At 46.0% G+C, this 16,248-nt stretch overlaps 1 protein-coding gene across 8 annotated transcripts in view; it reads left to right on the top strand.

Annotated features, from left to right (window-relative positions):
* The first annotated feature begins 14,854 nt into the window (after positions 1-14,854).
* The window catches only part of KIF27 (kinesin family member 27), an 87,174-nt gene continuing 85,780 nt past the window's right edge, over positions 14,855-16,248 (top strand). For 6 of the 8 annotated variants that reach the window (XR_012424830.1, XM_005582030.4, XM_065530747.2 and 3 more), the window contains exon 1: positions 14,855-15,020. The gene's annotated coding sequence lies outside the window, so the exon portion shown is untranslated. The other 2 variants (XM_065530743.2, XM_065530742.2) reach the window with 2 other exon arrangements.

Raw genomic sequence — 16,248 nt, 5'->3', positions numbered from 1 at the left:
CCTCTGAGCAAAGCTTTTAGCATGATACCTGCTATCATGCAGGTAGCCATTTTGTGGAGCTAGAGCCCAGCTATACCTTTCATTCCTGAGCCCATCCTATCCATGGACTTCATATGTGAGATAATAAACACATTACCTTATTATTTCCAGCATCTTGAATTAGTATTCTGTAACTTGTACCAGAAAGCATCGTAACAGTTTCCAGTGTAATCTTTGGGCCTCTGCTCCTGCCACCCTTCCGGCACTTCTCCCTGTCCTCCCTTCCCCCTTTCCCTCTTCTCCCCTTTACTTCTCTGCCATCCTCTTTCTTCCCTTCTTTCCCCTCCCCCCTTTTTCCTCTCCTCCACTCTCTTTTTTTTTATTTTTTATTTTTTTAGAGATGGTCTCACTGTCACCCAGGCTAGAATATAGTCGTGAGATCATAGCTCACTGTAACCGTGAACTCCTGGACTCAATCCTCCCAAAGTGCTGGGACCACAGGGACATGCCACTACATCTGGCTAATTTTTAAATTTTTTGTAGAGATGGGGTATCACTATGTTGCTCAAGCTGGTCTCAAACTCCTTGGCTCAAGCAATCCTCCTGCCATTGGCTTCCCAAAGCACTGAGTTTACAGCTGTGAGCTGTGGTTTCCCACACCCAGCTGCCTTTTCTCTTCTGACACTGAGCATAACCTGGAATCACAATCCTGGATGCCTGCATTCTAATCTAGGTAGCAGGATTGAAGAAGCAATAAAGAAGAGTACAAACAAAGGGCTGAAGCCAGGTGCAATGGCTCGCTCCTACGGTCTCAGCCACTGGGTGGTGGGGAGGGACTGAGGTAGGAGTTCATGTCCAGCCTGGGCAATGTAGCAAAATCCAATCACTTAAAAAAAAAGGAAAAAGAGGCCGGGCGCGGTGGCTCAAGCTTGTAATCCCAGCACTTTGGGAGGCCAAGGTGGGCGGATCACAAGGTCAGGAGATCGAGACCATCCTGGCTAACACGGTGAAACTCCGTTTCTACTAAAAACAAAAAAAACTAGCCAGGCGAGGTGGCGGGCGCCTGTAGTCCCAGCTACTCGGGAGGCTGAGGCAGGAGAAGGGCGTAAACCCAGGAGGCGGAGCTTGCAGTGAGCCGAGATCGCACCACTGCACTCCAGCCTGGGGGACAGAGCAAGACTCCGTCTCAAAAAAAAAAAAAAAAAAAAAAGAAAAAGAAAAAGAAAACAAACAAAAAGGGTTGATAAGAAAGGCTCTGGTAGCCACCACATTCCATTTTGGTTTCATCTTACTAGAATTTAGTCATGTGACCACAACTAACTGCCAAGAAGGCTAGGAAAGTGGCATGTATTATGGGCACTGGGTACCAGCTAAACTGTGTAAAGAGTACAGATGGGCCTGGGCATAGTGGCTCATTCCTATAATCCCAGCACTTTGAGAAGCCAAAGGCAGGATGATCGCTTTAGCCCGGGAGGTCCAGGCTGCAGTGAGCAATGATCACCACTGCACTTCAACCTGGGCAACGGAGTGAGACCCCAGTCTCAAAAAAAAAAAAAAAAAGTATGGGTGGATACTGGGAAACAGCAAGAAGTTTTTGCCACCCATTACTTGGATTTTATTATTTTCTTACCTGATACAGACTAAGAGCATTAAAATAACATTTTACCTAATGGCTTTAACAGCCATTGATGATCATTTTTCAGATCTATTATTTCATCAGGGATTGCAAAATGGTAATGTTCTAGTTCTAACATCTTTGGTGTTTGGGAATTTGTGTGGAGATAACATCCCTCTTGGATTTCAGGGTAGTCTGGGGGAACATAATTAACATGGGCATAGCTCCTGACGTTCCAGAAGAGAATGGAATGTAGAATTAAGTTCTGAAAGTGTTTTCAGTTGTGTTAATTCATTCTGCACACCCTTTTAAAGATAATGAAAATGTGCACAGCCTCCTGAAACTCCTTGGCACAGCCCTCCCTTCAGAGAAGTCTTTTCTAATTCCTTGGTGACTCAGTTTCCTATAGTAGCCTTTGATTTGCCATCAGTTATAAAATATTTTGTTTTATATACAAATTTCTATTATTTTTCTTCAGAGGCATCCTCATGATTTGCCTAGCTCTACAAACTCAAGTTGTTTAGCCAAGGCACCTTGTCAATGCCTTCCAACCAAAGTAAACAGGGTAGATTTATTACTTGTAGCATGGGATGTCTCAGTAGGAGGATTATTTGGGGCAGGGTCTAAGGAAACTGTTCTGTTGAGATTGGATACTGTCAGAAAGCAGGATCAGTTATACTATCGGCTGCTCTACCATTGACAGCCTCAAATTTTGTCTATAGGGAGGGCAGACAAGAGCAAGGATAAAGCTCTCATTGGTAAAAAAAAAAAAAAAAAAAAAGGTTGGCAGTCACTCATATTAGTGGAGATAGGATGTTTAGGTACTTTGCATGGCACGGTGCCCTTGTATTTGTGGTTACGCAAAATTCTGAAGTAGTCTTATTTAGTTTTACTTTATCATGGTCTCTGAGTAACCTTTCTGATATTAGTATTCTGTGAGATTATGTCCAACAGAAGACTAACATGGTATAGCTGTGGGTGCCAGGCCAGCTTTTTGTCAGGGGCTGCTTTTCTTCCTTTATCAACCTTAAACTTCCCCCTAATTAGCACCAAGGCAAATTAACAGATTTCATTTCATTCAATTCAGAAATCATGTATTGAGCTTCCTCACAGTGTCCCCTCCCCTGAAGCTGAATGGATAATGGCTTAATAATCTGGTTGGCACCCCAGTCTGCCCCAGATGCAGATTTAATGACTGTATATGACTTAGGGGATCAGCTTTGAGGCAACTAGATCTTCCTTTTCCTTGCAACTCTGTGACCCATCTTTCTTTAGGTGTGCTTGAACTTTTTTTTTATTTTTTATTTTTTGCTTTAGTTTAAAATTTCCAGCTTTTTGGTGGATGCTATAGTCAAATACAAAACCTAAACAAGTAAGGGAATGATCTATTCAGGCTATTACAATAGGAAAAGCACTCCAAATCCTAAGATCAGAGTCTCTTAGCAGGGTGGTTTTGCCTTAGACTTTTATAGGGAGGAGTATACAAGTTACAGGTGGAGGACTTCCATGTGGGATTGTTTTGCAATCAGAAGTCTCAGTCAATTGCCAAACAGGAAATATTTATCTCTGTGTCACGCTGGTTTTAGGTGGACAAAAAGTTCTAGTAGAGAGACAAAGAATGGGGAATTAGGCTGGGCATGGTGACACACATCTGTAATCCCACCACTTTGGGAGGCCCACACAGGAGGATCACTTGAGCCCAGGAGTTCAAGACCAGCCTAGGCAACATAGCAAGACCCTGTCTCTATGGGAAAAAAAAAAAAAAAAATTGTAACAAAGAATAAGGAATTGAAGGTTCTGTGTCTGGTCTTGTCCCACTGGGATGGGATAATCTCATGGGATACCATATAATACCATGGTGTATGCAGTTCATGGGTGACCAAAACATTGTTATGTGATGCATGCCTGTAATTTGTAAAATTCCTTGCAGGTATACAATTTATTGACTAAACAATTGGAAGTTTGGAGAAACATATTATTGTGCCATTCAGCTAAATTTCTCTTTTTTCCATACACTGTGTATCTTTTCCTTTCTTTTAGCCCTTTGGGTTAACGATATTTTAGTTTTAAATGAAATAAATCAAACTAAAACTAGCATAGTGAAAAAGTAATTATAGGGATCAACAAAATAAGCCCAGGGATAGACCTGGCCTTAGCTATGATTATGTAACTACAGTCTAGGGATTAAAATGCACAAAGACCATATCTCATACTTCTTTTCTTTTTTTTCTTTTCTTTTTTTTTTTTTTTTGAGACAGAGTGTCACTCTTGTTGCCCAGGCTGGAGTGCAATGGCACAATCTTGGCTCACTGCAGCCTCCACCTCCTGGGTTCAAGCAATTCTCCTGCTTCAGCCTCCTGAGTAGCTGGGATTACAGGCGCACACCACCACACCCGGCTAATTTTTTGTATTTTTAGTAGAAACGGGGTTTCTCCATGTTAGCCAGGCTGGTCTCAAACTCCTGACCTCAGGTGATCTGCCTGCCTCAGCCTCCCACAGTGCTGAGAATACAGGCCTGAGCCACCGCTTCCAGCCATATACTTCATATTTCTTTTTGCTCCTTGAAAGAGATGATTGTAACGTCTGGTGATTCCAGGAAACAGTACAAGTTGTTGTCAATAACCCAAGCAAAAATCAGAGACTTGACTGAGGAGTCTGGTTTGGGTCCTAGGTCCCCGACCCTGGTCTGGAAGCAAGGGCCACTCATGATTGCCTGGCCTACCAGGCAGATCAGGGTTAGTTCTTAATGAAAAAAAAAAGGCTGCTAGTAGAAAGGAAAGGGATGGTAGGCACCCAAGACAACTTTGCCTTCAATACCTTCATGTGTTCAGAACTCTTCAGCAGTGGGGGATCATTTTGGATTGGGAGCTGTTGAAAAAGAGCCAGGGAAAGGCTATTTTCTAAGTTGGTCCTAAGAAAGCACTAATCCTAGGCCAGATGCCATGGCTCACGCCTGTAATCCCAGCACTTTGGGAGGCCAAGGCGGGCAGATCACTTGAGGTCAGGAGTTTGAAACCAGGCTGGCCAATATGGTGAAACCCCATCTATACTAAAAATACAAAAATTAGCCAGATGTGGTGGCACATGTCTGTAGTCCCAGCTACTCAGGAGACTGAAGCAAGAGAATCGCTTAAACCCAGGAGGCAGAGGTTGCAGTGAGCCAAGATGGCACCACTGCACTTCCAGCCTGGGCAACAGAAGGAGACTGGGGAAAAAAATTTTAAAAAGTTCCTCATCAACATTTTACCTAGAAGCCACTGAGGATCATTTCCCATATCTATTATTTCGTTAGGGGTTGCACAATGGTAATGTTCTAATATTCCTTTTTGCATTCATTAGCTGGTATTGTTCTATAAAGAAGAGCTTTTCCTCTATCAGGTTATCCACCCGCCTTGGCCTCCCAAAGTGCTGGGATTACAGGCATAAGCCACCATGCTCAGCCGATGAGGAACTTTTTAATGGATGAATTACACTGAAAAATATCTGTACTCATCTATAATCTTAACATCACCAAAAGCAGGATATGCAAACATTACATGTCTCCTGGTGTGTTGCAACAGGAAGTACCTATTCCCATCTATGAATTATTCTTGCCAGAAGAATTGAACCTGAATCTAATCAAGAATCTAGATCTAACTTACTGGTTTACAGGAAATGTGGGAAACAGAGGAACAAGTTAAATGAAAATACAGTATATGATCAGCCAATTCTAAAGTGTGAGAAATCCTATAGGACAAATAGCAGCTCCTTTTTTCCCTTCCCTCCCCTCCCCTCCCCTCCCCTCCCCTGCCCTTCCCTTCCTTTCCTTCTCTCTGTCTCTTTCTTCTTTTAAGACTGGGTCTCACTCTGTCACCCAGGCTGGAATACAGTGGCATGGTCACAGTTCACTGTGGCCTCACCCTTCTGGGCTCAATTGATCCTCCCACCCTCAGCCTCCCAAGTAGCTAGGACTACAGGCACATGCTACCACAACCAGCCAATTTGTAAATATTTTGTAGAGACAGGGTCTCCCCTTGTTGCCCAGGCTTATCTCAAACTCCTGGCCTCAAGCCATCTTCCCGCCTCAGCCTCCCAAAGTGCTGGGATTACAGGCGAGAGCCACCACACCTGGCCTCTTCCTCTTCTTAAAAGGACACTAATTCGATCATGGGGTTCAACCCCCATGACCTCATCTAAATCTAATTACCTCCTAAAGCCCCTACCTGCAAATACTATCACGTTGGGGGTTAGGGTTTCAACATATGAATTTTGGGGAATACAAGCATTCAATCCACAGCAATACTCCCCAAAACTGAAAGGCTCTCAAAGAGATATTTATGCATACATGTTCATAGCAGCATAATTAACAATAGCCAAAAGGTGGAAGCAGCCCAAGTGGCCATCGGTGGATGAATGGATAAATAAATTGTGACACATACATACAATGGAATATTAATTCAACCTTAAAAAGGAAGGAAATTCTGATATATGCACAACATAGATGAAACTTGAGGACATCATAGTATGTGAAATAGTCACAAAAGGACTAATACTCTATGACTCCACTTCTATAACCTAGAGTAGTCAAATCCATAGAGACAGAAAGTAGCATGGTGGCTGCCAGGGGTTAGGGAAAGAAGGAAATAGTGAGTTATTGTTTAACGGGTGTACAGTTTCAGTTCTCCAAGATGAAATGAGTTCTGGATATTGGCTGTACAACAGTGTGAAGGTACTTAACCATTTTATGTATGTACGTATGTATTTATTTTTGAGATGGAGTCTTGCTCTGTTGCCCAGGCTGGAGTGCTGGAGTGCAGTGGTGCGATCTCGGCTCACTGCAACCTCTGTCTCCCGGGTTCAAGCAAGTCTCCTGCCTCAGCCTCACGAGTAGCTGGGATTACAGATATACACCACCATGTCCAGCTAATTTTGTATTTTTAGTAGAGATGGGGTTTTGCCATTTTGGCCATATAGTCTTGAACTCCTGACCTCAGGTAATCCTCCTGCCTCGGCCTCCCAAAGTACTGGGATTACAGGTGTGAGCCACCGCGCCTGGCAAGTACTTAACCATTTTAAAGTGTACAGCTCAGTAGTGTTAAGATAGTCAATTTTATGTTATGTACATTTTACCACAATTTTTTAAAAGGTGAGGGTAATTGTTATTGATTAAAAGAGAACTAAGGTACATATCAATCAAATGCCATATACAGTCCGTGTTTGGAGCCATGTTTGGAGTCCATGTTTGGAGCCAATGAGCTGTAAAACAAACAACAAAACTTGAGATGCATTATATAGAAAACTGCAGCTCTGCTCAGCTCAGCCTCTGGGGAGGTGCGTTGACTTTGTCATCTGACAGATGGAAGCTTCAGTCTTGCCTTTGCCACTTAACCATGTAGGCTTGAGCAAGTTAATTGTTTTCTGTTTTTTATTTTTTTTATTTCCATAAACATTCACTGACTCTCTGGGATGTGCTAATTATCTATTATGTATTAGACATGGACTGTGCTCAAAAATAGAGACATAAAGATAAATGACAGGTTAGGCACAGTGAATCACACCTCTAATCCCAGCACTTTGGGAGGCCAACATGGGAAGGAAGGTTTGAGACCAGGAGTTCAATACCAGCCCAGACAACATAGGGTGACCCTATCTCTACAAAAAATTAAATTAGCCCAGGCTTGGTGGCTCATGCCTGTAATCCCAGAACTCTGGGAGGCCGAGGCAGGTGTATCCTGAGGTCAGGAGTTTGAGACCAGCCTGGCCAACATGCCAAAACCCCGTCTCTACTAAAAATACTGGGCATGGTGGTGTATGTCTGTAATCCCAGCTACTCAGGAGGCTGAGGCAGGAGAATTGCCTGAACCCAGGAGGTGGAGGTTGCAGTGAGCCGAGATCATGCCATTGCATTCCAGCTTGGGTGACAAGAGTGAAACTCCGTCTCAAAACAAACAAACAAAAAAAACAAATACAAAAAAAAAATTAAAATATTAGCCAGGCATGGTGGTGTGCACCTGTATCCTAGCTACTCTGGAGGCTGAGGTGGGAGGGCCATTTGCACCCAGGAGTTCAAGGTTACAATGACCTGTGATCAAATCACTACACTCCAGCCTGGGCAATAGAGTAAGACCCTGTCCTTTAAAAAAAATCGCAACCTTTAACTCCACCATCCAGAGATGATGGTGGTTATCATTTTAGTGAATTTTGTTGAACATTTTTACATCTTATTTTTTTCATTTTAGTTTTAAAAATTATTTTACTTTACAGACAGGGTCTTGCTCTGTCACTCAGACTGGAGTGCAGTGGCTCAATCATAGCTCACAGCAGCCTCCAACTCTTGGACTCAAGCAATTCTACTGCCTTAGCCTCCTAGGTAGCTGGCACTACAGGTGCATGCCACCATGCCGAACTAATTTTTTTTTCTTTCTTTCTTCTTTTTTTTTTTTTTTTTTTTTTAGAGAAGGGGTTCTTACTGTGTTGCCCAGGCTGGTCTTGAACTCCTGTCTTCAACTGATCCTACTGCCTCAGCCTCCCAAAGTGCTGGGATTGCAGAAATGACCCACTACACCTTTGGCTTTCTTCTAATCTTCTGCCTTCTAGGTCCACATGGTCAACCTCTGGTTTTGTCCAGCACCAGACTGGACAAATGTGTCAGTTAGCAATGCAGACATCATTGAAGATTTTGCAGGAGAGAGAGAGGAAGGGGGTTGAATTGCACACTTCACAGCAGGAACATAAAGGCCACAACTGGCTGGGCGTGGTGGCTTACGCCTGGAATCCCAGCACTTTGGGAGGCTGAGGCGGGCAGATCACGAGGTCAGGGGTTTGAGACTAGCCTGACCAACGTGGTGATACGTTGTCTCTACTAAAAATACAAAAATTAGCCGGGCGTGGTGGCGCGTGCCTGTAATCCCAGCTACTCAGGAGGCTGAGGCGGGAGAATTGCTTGAACCCGGGAGGTGGAGGTTGCAGTGAGCCAAGATTGTGCCATTGCACTCCAGCCTGGGTGACAGAGCAAGACTCAATCAATCAATCAATAAATGCCACCATTAGCCATTCCCAGCGTCCCTGGGATTCCCCTATCAGTTATCCTCTGCCTCCTCTCTGTTCAACTTCTCCCAACACCACCCCCTTTCCCCATCTTCCTCATTCCTTCTCAAGAACAGTCAAATTTTCTTCCCCTTGTCTCATATGAGCAACACCACCCTCCTCTCCGAAGCTTGGGTACTAACCAAATCAGGCTTAGGAGGCTTATCTTCCACCTAGGGACAGGCTAGCAAAGCATCTTCTCAGCAAAACTTGTCTGTCCACACACGGATTTCCCGTTCCAGCTGTTAAGGAATGGTATTCTCCATGCCATCACAGAAAGGTTTTAGGTCAAGGACAGACAGTGAGATTCATGTCATAGATAGATCAGTGTAGAAGGTGTGGAGGGTGGATATGTAAGAGCAAGACTGGAGACAGGGGGACTAGTTAGTAGGCTGTTGCAGTAGTCTAGGTGAGTGATTGTGAGATCTTGAACTAGAGTAGAAAGGATTTGAAATATTCAGATATAAAACAAGCAGAATTTGGTGATCAGAATAGGGCAGGGGGTGGAGCGGGGGAGGAAATAAAGGTTGCCTCCAATAAGTCCTGCCTCCTACTAGTCATACTCTCATGCAATCCCGTCCCCTGAATGTGGGATAGACCCAGTGACTTGCTTCTAATGAACAGAATGTGGCAAAGGTGATGGGATATCCTGTCTACAATCAAGTTATAAGTGACTCTGACTTCTCTCTTGCTGGTTTGCTTTCCAGGGCTCGTCTTACATGCCCAATGTGATCCAGAGGGCCACCTGTTCAAGGAGCTAAGGGGAAGGAACTTAGGCAGCGTCTGAGTAACAGCCAGCAGGAATGCGTCCCTCAGTCCAACAGCACTCAAGAACTACCACCAAACAGGCTGGGCGTGGTGGCTCATGCCTGTAATCCCAGCACTTTGGGAGGCCGAGGTGGGTGGATCACGAGGTCAGGAAATCGAGACCATCCTGGCTAACACAGTGAAACCCCATCTCTACTAAAAATACAAAAAATGAGCCGGGCGTGGTGGTGGGCGCCTGTAGTCCCAGCTACTCGGGAGGCTGAGGCAGGAGAATGGTGTGAACCAGGGAGGCAGAGCTTGCAGTGAGCCGAGATTGCGCCACTGCACTCCAGTCTGGGCAACAGAGCGAGACTCCATCTCAAAAAAGAAAAAAAAAAAAGAACTACCACCAAACACTACAGAAGCTTGGAAACAGATTCTGCCCCAGTTGGCCCTGAAATGATCATGGCCCTGACTGATACCTCGATTGCACCCTCGTGAGAGCCCTGAAGCAGAGAATCTAGCTAACCCATGCTCGGATTTCTGACCTATAGAAGCTACGACATAAGAATTTTTTTTTTTGAGACAGAGTCCTGCTATGTCACCAGGCTGGAGTGCAGTGGCACAATCTTGGCTCACTGAAACCTCCGCCTCCGGGGTTCAAGCAATTCTCTGCCTCAGCCTCCCGAGTAGCTGGGATTACAATCGTCTGCCACCATGCCCAGCTAATTTTTATATTTCTGGTAGAGACAGGGTTTCACCATGTTGGCCAGGATGGTTTCGAATTCCTGACCTCGTCATCCGCCCACCTCGGCCTCCCAAAGTGCTGAGGTTACAGGCGTGAGCCAACGAGCCCAGCCAAGAAATTTGTTTTAAGCCACTAAGATTTGGGGAAATAGTTCAGCAATAGATAAATAAGAGAATAGGTGTATAATAGTGCTTAGTTGTTGAAAATGTCATTTTTGATCCATTGTCAGCCAGACTGTTAACTTAGACCAGAATATTTCAAATTGCAGACTGCAATCATTAGTAGGTCATGAAATCAATTTAAAGGGTTGTAATCAACATTAAGAAAAATTGGGCTGGGTATGGTGGTTCATGCCTGTAATCTCAGCATTTTGGGAGGCCAGGGCACAGGATCACTTGAGGCTAGGAGTTCAAGACTGGCCTGGGCAACACAGAAAGAATCCATCTCTACAAAAAAATAAAAAATTTGCTGAGCGTTGTGGCCAGTGCCTGTATTCCCAGCTACTTGGGAGTCTGAGGTGGGAGGATTGCTTGAGCCTGGGAGGTTGAGGCTGCAGTGAGTCATGATTGCACCACTGTACTCAGCCTGGGAGACAGAGTGAGACCCTGTCTCAAAAAAAAAAAAAAAAAAAAAAAAAAAAAAAATTGAAGTAGAGTAGGGCCAGGCATGGTGGCTTACTCCTGTAATTCCAGCACTTTGGGAGGCTGAGATGGGAGGATCACTTGAAGCCAGGCATTTGAGACCCGCCTGGTCAACATAGCAAGACCCTGTCTCTAAGAAAAAGAAAAGTAGAATAGAATAAAATAAAATACATAGAACATTGCACTTAGTAAAGGTAAGTATTGTTTCCCAAAACTTTTGTTTTCACTTATTATTTACTTATTTATTGAGATGGAGTCTCGCTCTGTCTCCAGGCTGGAGTACAATGGCGCAATCTTGGCTCACTGCAACATCTGCCTCCAGGGTTCAAGCAATTCTCCTGCCTCAGCCTCCCTAGTAGCTGGGATTACAGGCACATGCCACCTCACCCAGCTAATTTTTGTATTTTTAGTAGAGACGGAGTTTCACCATGTTGGCCAGGATGGTCTCCTGGCCTTGTGATCCGCCCACCTTGGCCTCCCAAAGTGCTGGGATTACAGGCATGAGCCACCATGCCTGGCCTTGTTTTCATTTGTACACATACCTGTGTATTGAGTCATGATGTCAAGTGAATTTCTGATAGTGGCTCAGTATCAATCAAATTCGAAAGCCACTGTCCTAGGCTTGCTTTTCAGGTTGGGGTGATGGATTCTTTCCTAGTCTCCCAAGGTTCCCCTCATGAATGGTGGAGATTGTAGCTGCCCAGTTTGACCATTAGGCCAAGCAAATCCACCTGGCATGGGTTGACAGGACCCAAGCAGTATGTTTCCTTAGGAAAGCTAACATTCTCTCTACTAAATTAAGGAGCCAAAGGCAAATGATGGCACAGAAAGCCTCACTCTGTTACGCAGGCTGGAGAGCAATGACGCAGTCTCGGGTCAGTCCAACCTCTGCCTCCTGGGTTCAAGTGATTCTCCCGCCTCAGCCTCCTGAGTAGCTGGGACTACAGGCACATGCCACCACACCTGGCTAATTTTTGTATTTTTAGTAGAGACGGGGTTTCACTATGTTAACCAGGCTTGTCTCGAACTCCTGACCTTATGATCCGCCCGCCTCAGCCTCCCAAAGTGCTGGGATTACAGGTGTGTGCCACCGTGCCCTGCCAGAAATCCCATTTTTTAAAGTATAAAGCTTCTTTTCTCTCTGCCAGAGAAATTAAGTGAAACCGTCAAACATTATAGCAACATTAAAATAATTTAAAGTGGGAGAAGAGGTACGATCTGTGGTTTCCTTAATACTTCCTTTAATACTTCCTTTCTTTCCTGGACCCAGCTTTTCTCAAAATGCGGGTGAGGGAAGATGATTTAGGGGAAAAGGGCACATGTTTCTTTATTTAATTTGGCCAAATCTTCCATTTGTTACTGCTTTTAGTAAAGTGGACTGGGCATGGATGTTTTTCTCTGTAGGATAAGCATCCCAAAGCTGGTCTCCCATGGGACGTATGCAGCGTTCTTCAGTGGACCTGAAAGATATAGTTCCCTTAAGGAGAAGACATAGTTCCTGTACAAAGATCCAGCACTGGCTCAATTACTTCTGTTAATCCCAAGCCCAGCTCCTCCCACTGCCTCTTACTGATTGGGACTCATCTGCAGGAGACAGTCCTCAAGACAATCTTCATGGGGCTCAAGCTTGGGTACCCTCCAAAGGATACCCTGGACCATGAGCAAATCACAGGTTCTCCCCTCCTAAACTGTAGGAACACAGGCTGCCCTACTACAGCGCCTTCTCAGTTGCTTCGCTCCATTCTCGAGAAGCAGATCAGCTTACTTCTTCCCATAGTTGCTCCCACCAGAAGGCCAGGTTTCCTATTCTTGCACATCACACAGGGTTTGCCCGTCACTCTTAGAGCCTCCTTTGACTTAGGTGGGAGGCCGCTTACTCTCCAACCCGCAAGGCCCAAGACCCCTTGACTCCACTGCCCAGTCTTTCTTACAGACACTTAAAAAAGAGATAGGATTGGAATTTGAATGGAATTAGCTTAGTCCTGCTATAAATCCTAGGGAGGAAGGGTTGGCAATGACTGGCATTCACTTTACAGTGTGGGGAACTTAAGTACTTAACTCCTTTTCTCTAACTCTGGACTCAAGACATCAATTTGGGGACAAAGGAAAATGCCCCATTCTAATGCTGTTAGGCATTTGCTGACCTCCTCTCTGCAATTGTGTGGCCTCTTGAGAACTTCTGTTGAGACTTCCGGGTATTCCCAGACTTAAATTGTTACGTACTATTAATCATTGAAGCTTTGTCAGCAGACCAGTTTGACTCAGCAATTCACAGTAATGATGTGAGTTTGTTTTCAAAAAGAGTTCTAAAAATGCAGCATAATCAATTCAAATCTTAGAATTTTAAAAATTATGTATTATTTATTATTTTTTTGAGGTAGAGTCTCATTCTGTCACCCAGGCTGGAATGCAGTGGTGCAACGATGGCTCACTGCAGCCTTGACCACCCAGGTTCAAACGATCCTCCTACCTCCGCCTCCAGAGTAGCTGGAACTGCAGGCATGCTCGGCCACACCCGACTAAGTTTTGATTTTTTGTAGGGATTGGGGGGGGGGTCTCATTATGTTGCCCAGGCTGGTCTCGAACTCCTGGGCTCAAGTGATCCTCCCAGTTCAGCCTCCCAAAGTGCTGAGATTATAGGTGTGAGCCACTGTGCCCAGCCTGAATTTTTAAAAATTTAAATAATTCAGTTAAAAGAAAAAAAAAAACATAAATAGTCAGCTTTTTTCCCCACCTTCATTCGTATATTTCATGAGAGAAGGAAGTATTTTTGAAGATGCTTAGATTGTGCTACTAAAAACAGGAGGCACTAAAGCTTTTAAAGCTAAATTGGTAAAGTTAAATACTACGATGCAACCCAGCAATTCCACTCTTAGGTCCATACCTAAAAAACCTGAAAACAGGCCCGGCGGGGTGGCTCACGCCTATAATCCCAGCACTTTGGGAGGCCGAGGTGGGCGCATCACCCAAGGTCAGGAGTTCGAGACCAGCCTGCCCAACATGGTGAAACCCCGTCTCTACTAAAAATACAGAAAACTTAGCCGGGCGTGGTGGCACATGCCTGTAATCCCAGCTACTCCGGGGGCTGAGGCAGGAGAATTGCTTGAACCCATGAGGTGGAGGTTGCGTTGAGCCTAGATAGCGCAATTGCATTCCAGCCTGGGCAATAAGAGTGGAACTCCATCTAAAGGGCCGGGCGCGGTGGCTCACGGCTGTAATCCCAGCACTTTGAGAGGCCGAGGCGGATGGATCACAAGGTCAGTGGAGATCAAGACCATCCTGGCTAACACAGTGAAACCCCATCTCTACTAAAAATACAAAAAATTAGCCGGGTGTGGTGGCACGCGCCTGTGGTCCCAGCTACTCGGGAGGCTGAGGCAGGAGAATCGCTTGAACCCGGGAGGCGGAGCTTGCAGTGACCCGCGATCATGCCACTACATTCCAACCTGGGCGACAGAGCGCGACGCCGTCTCAAAAAAAAAAAGAAGTCCTGATAGTTGTTACAACATGACTGTAGCTTGAAAACATTAAGCAAAAGAAGCTAGACACAAAAGGTCATATACTGAATGCTTCCATCAATAATGAAATGCCCAGAATAGGTAAATCTATCATAGAGTCAGAAAGTAGATTAGTGGCTGGCTGGGGTTGTGGGGAGAGGGGAACTGGAAGGAATGACTAACTGGTTTGGAGATTTTCTTTTGGGGTTATGAAAATGTTTCTGAACTATATACAGAGGTGATAGTTTAATGCACTGTGAAGGCATTAAACGCCACTGAATTGTAAGTTTTAAGATGGTTTATGTTATGCAAGTTTTACTCAATAAAAATAAAAATAAACTGAATTGGTAGCTAAGATATTGAAACACAGTGTGGAATCGTTCTCATTCATTTCACGAACCCGTGGAAAGATGCTTCCGCTCAGGCCTCACAGACCGGTCCCAGCGCGTTAGTGGGACACAACTCGGGTTTGCAGGGAAGCCCGAGAGCTGGCCTTTTGCGGACTTCCTGGGGACGCAGGACTCTTGCGCACGGGCTTGGGGGCGTGCCCAGGTTCGGGGGCGGGGCCAGGACGCCGCGACCCGGGGAGGACGCGGCGGGAGGCGGGCTTCGCCGGTTGCCAGGAGAACCCGCGACAACAAAAGACGCGGGCGGCGGCGGCGCGGCGTGGCAGAGCGAAGCTGAGGAGTCCAGCCCTCGCCGCCAGGGCCCTGGGCTGTCCCGAGCCGGTCAGTGCGCGGCGGGCCTGGCCGGGCGGTGCGGGGAAGTGGGGCGCCCTCCCTTTCGCGGCACCCGCCCTCCAGCCCGCCGCGCCCGCGCTCCCAGCCCGCCGTTGGGACTAGTAGGCGCCGGCTTGGGGTCTGGGCCGTCGCGGGGTGGGAGCCAGAGGGTGGGCGGTAGGGGCGCCAGCGAGGCCTATGGGGGTGCCCGAGGGGTCTGGGGTCAGGAATGGGAGCCCGGCGAACGACTGGAGGCAGAGCGCCCCTTCCGGAGAAAGCTGGCTCAGCCCTGAGGAGCGGGGCCCGGGGAACGGGGATCGACCCCAACGCGGGACTCGGCCCCCCGGAGCGCACCCCGTGTTCGTCTCGTGTAGCTGCACGGCGTGAGGTGCGACGCGAGGGCCACCACCACCGAGCGCTTTGTTTTGTCGCAGGCGTCTTTTTCCCACTGTAGAGGTTGAAACTTCGGCGCATTCAAGCTTGAGAGCTCCCTCCCTCGGAGGCAGGTGCTGTAAAGAGCAAAGCGCCCCGATTCTTTCTTTGAAACACCTTTTAAGTAACACCGCCGTCTCCAGTGTTGAAAATCTTTGTTGTTTGCTTTTCTTTACTCCTTTGTCTTTACGCATTTGGGGCCTTTTCTGAGCTCCTCATGCGATTTACTATCCATCTACTGGGAAGTTTCTTATGAAAATAATTAACAAACCACACATTTCAGACAACCACTGCTTTCTGGGAAATCAAGGGGACGGGATGGCAGCGGTTTTTGGAGACACTCATTCCTGACCAGTGACATGACATGAGGGATTAAATATTTCTCTTGCCTTTCCTCAGATTTCAAAAACCCATTGAGTATACTTAAATACGACCAGCCAATCAGATTTCGCCTTTTTTCATTTATTGGTGACATAATACGTATGTTTCTGATGACTATAATTGATCAGAATCTGAAGAAGTATAAGTGCTATGGATTGTGGAAAAACTTTGTTTCTTGTATATTGATGTTTTACAAGCCCTATGTTTGTGGACCCTTATTATTGTTTGTTTTGTTTTGAGACGGGGTCTCGCTCTGTTACTCAGGCTAGAGTGCAGTGGCACATTGCAGCCTCAACCTTCCGGGCTCAAGCAATCCTCCAACCTCAGCCTTCCAAGTAGCTGGGACTACAGGTGCGTCACCACTGCCTGGCCCATTCTTGTATTTTTAGTAGAGACAGAGTTTCACCCTGTTGCCCAGGCTGGT

The sequence above is a fragment of the Macaca fascicularis genome, chromosome 15 (assembly GCF_037993035.2).
Source record: "Macaca fascicularis isolate 582-1 chromosome 15, T2T-MFA8v1.1".
Taxonomy (NCBI): domain Eukaryota; kingdom Metazoa; phylum Chordata; class Mammalia; order Primates; family Cercopithecidae; genus Macaca; species Macaca fascicularis.
The sequence above is the reverse complement of the archived record's forward strand: the minus strand, read 5'-3'. Positions and strand labels throughout refer to the sequence as shown.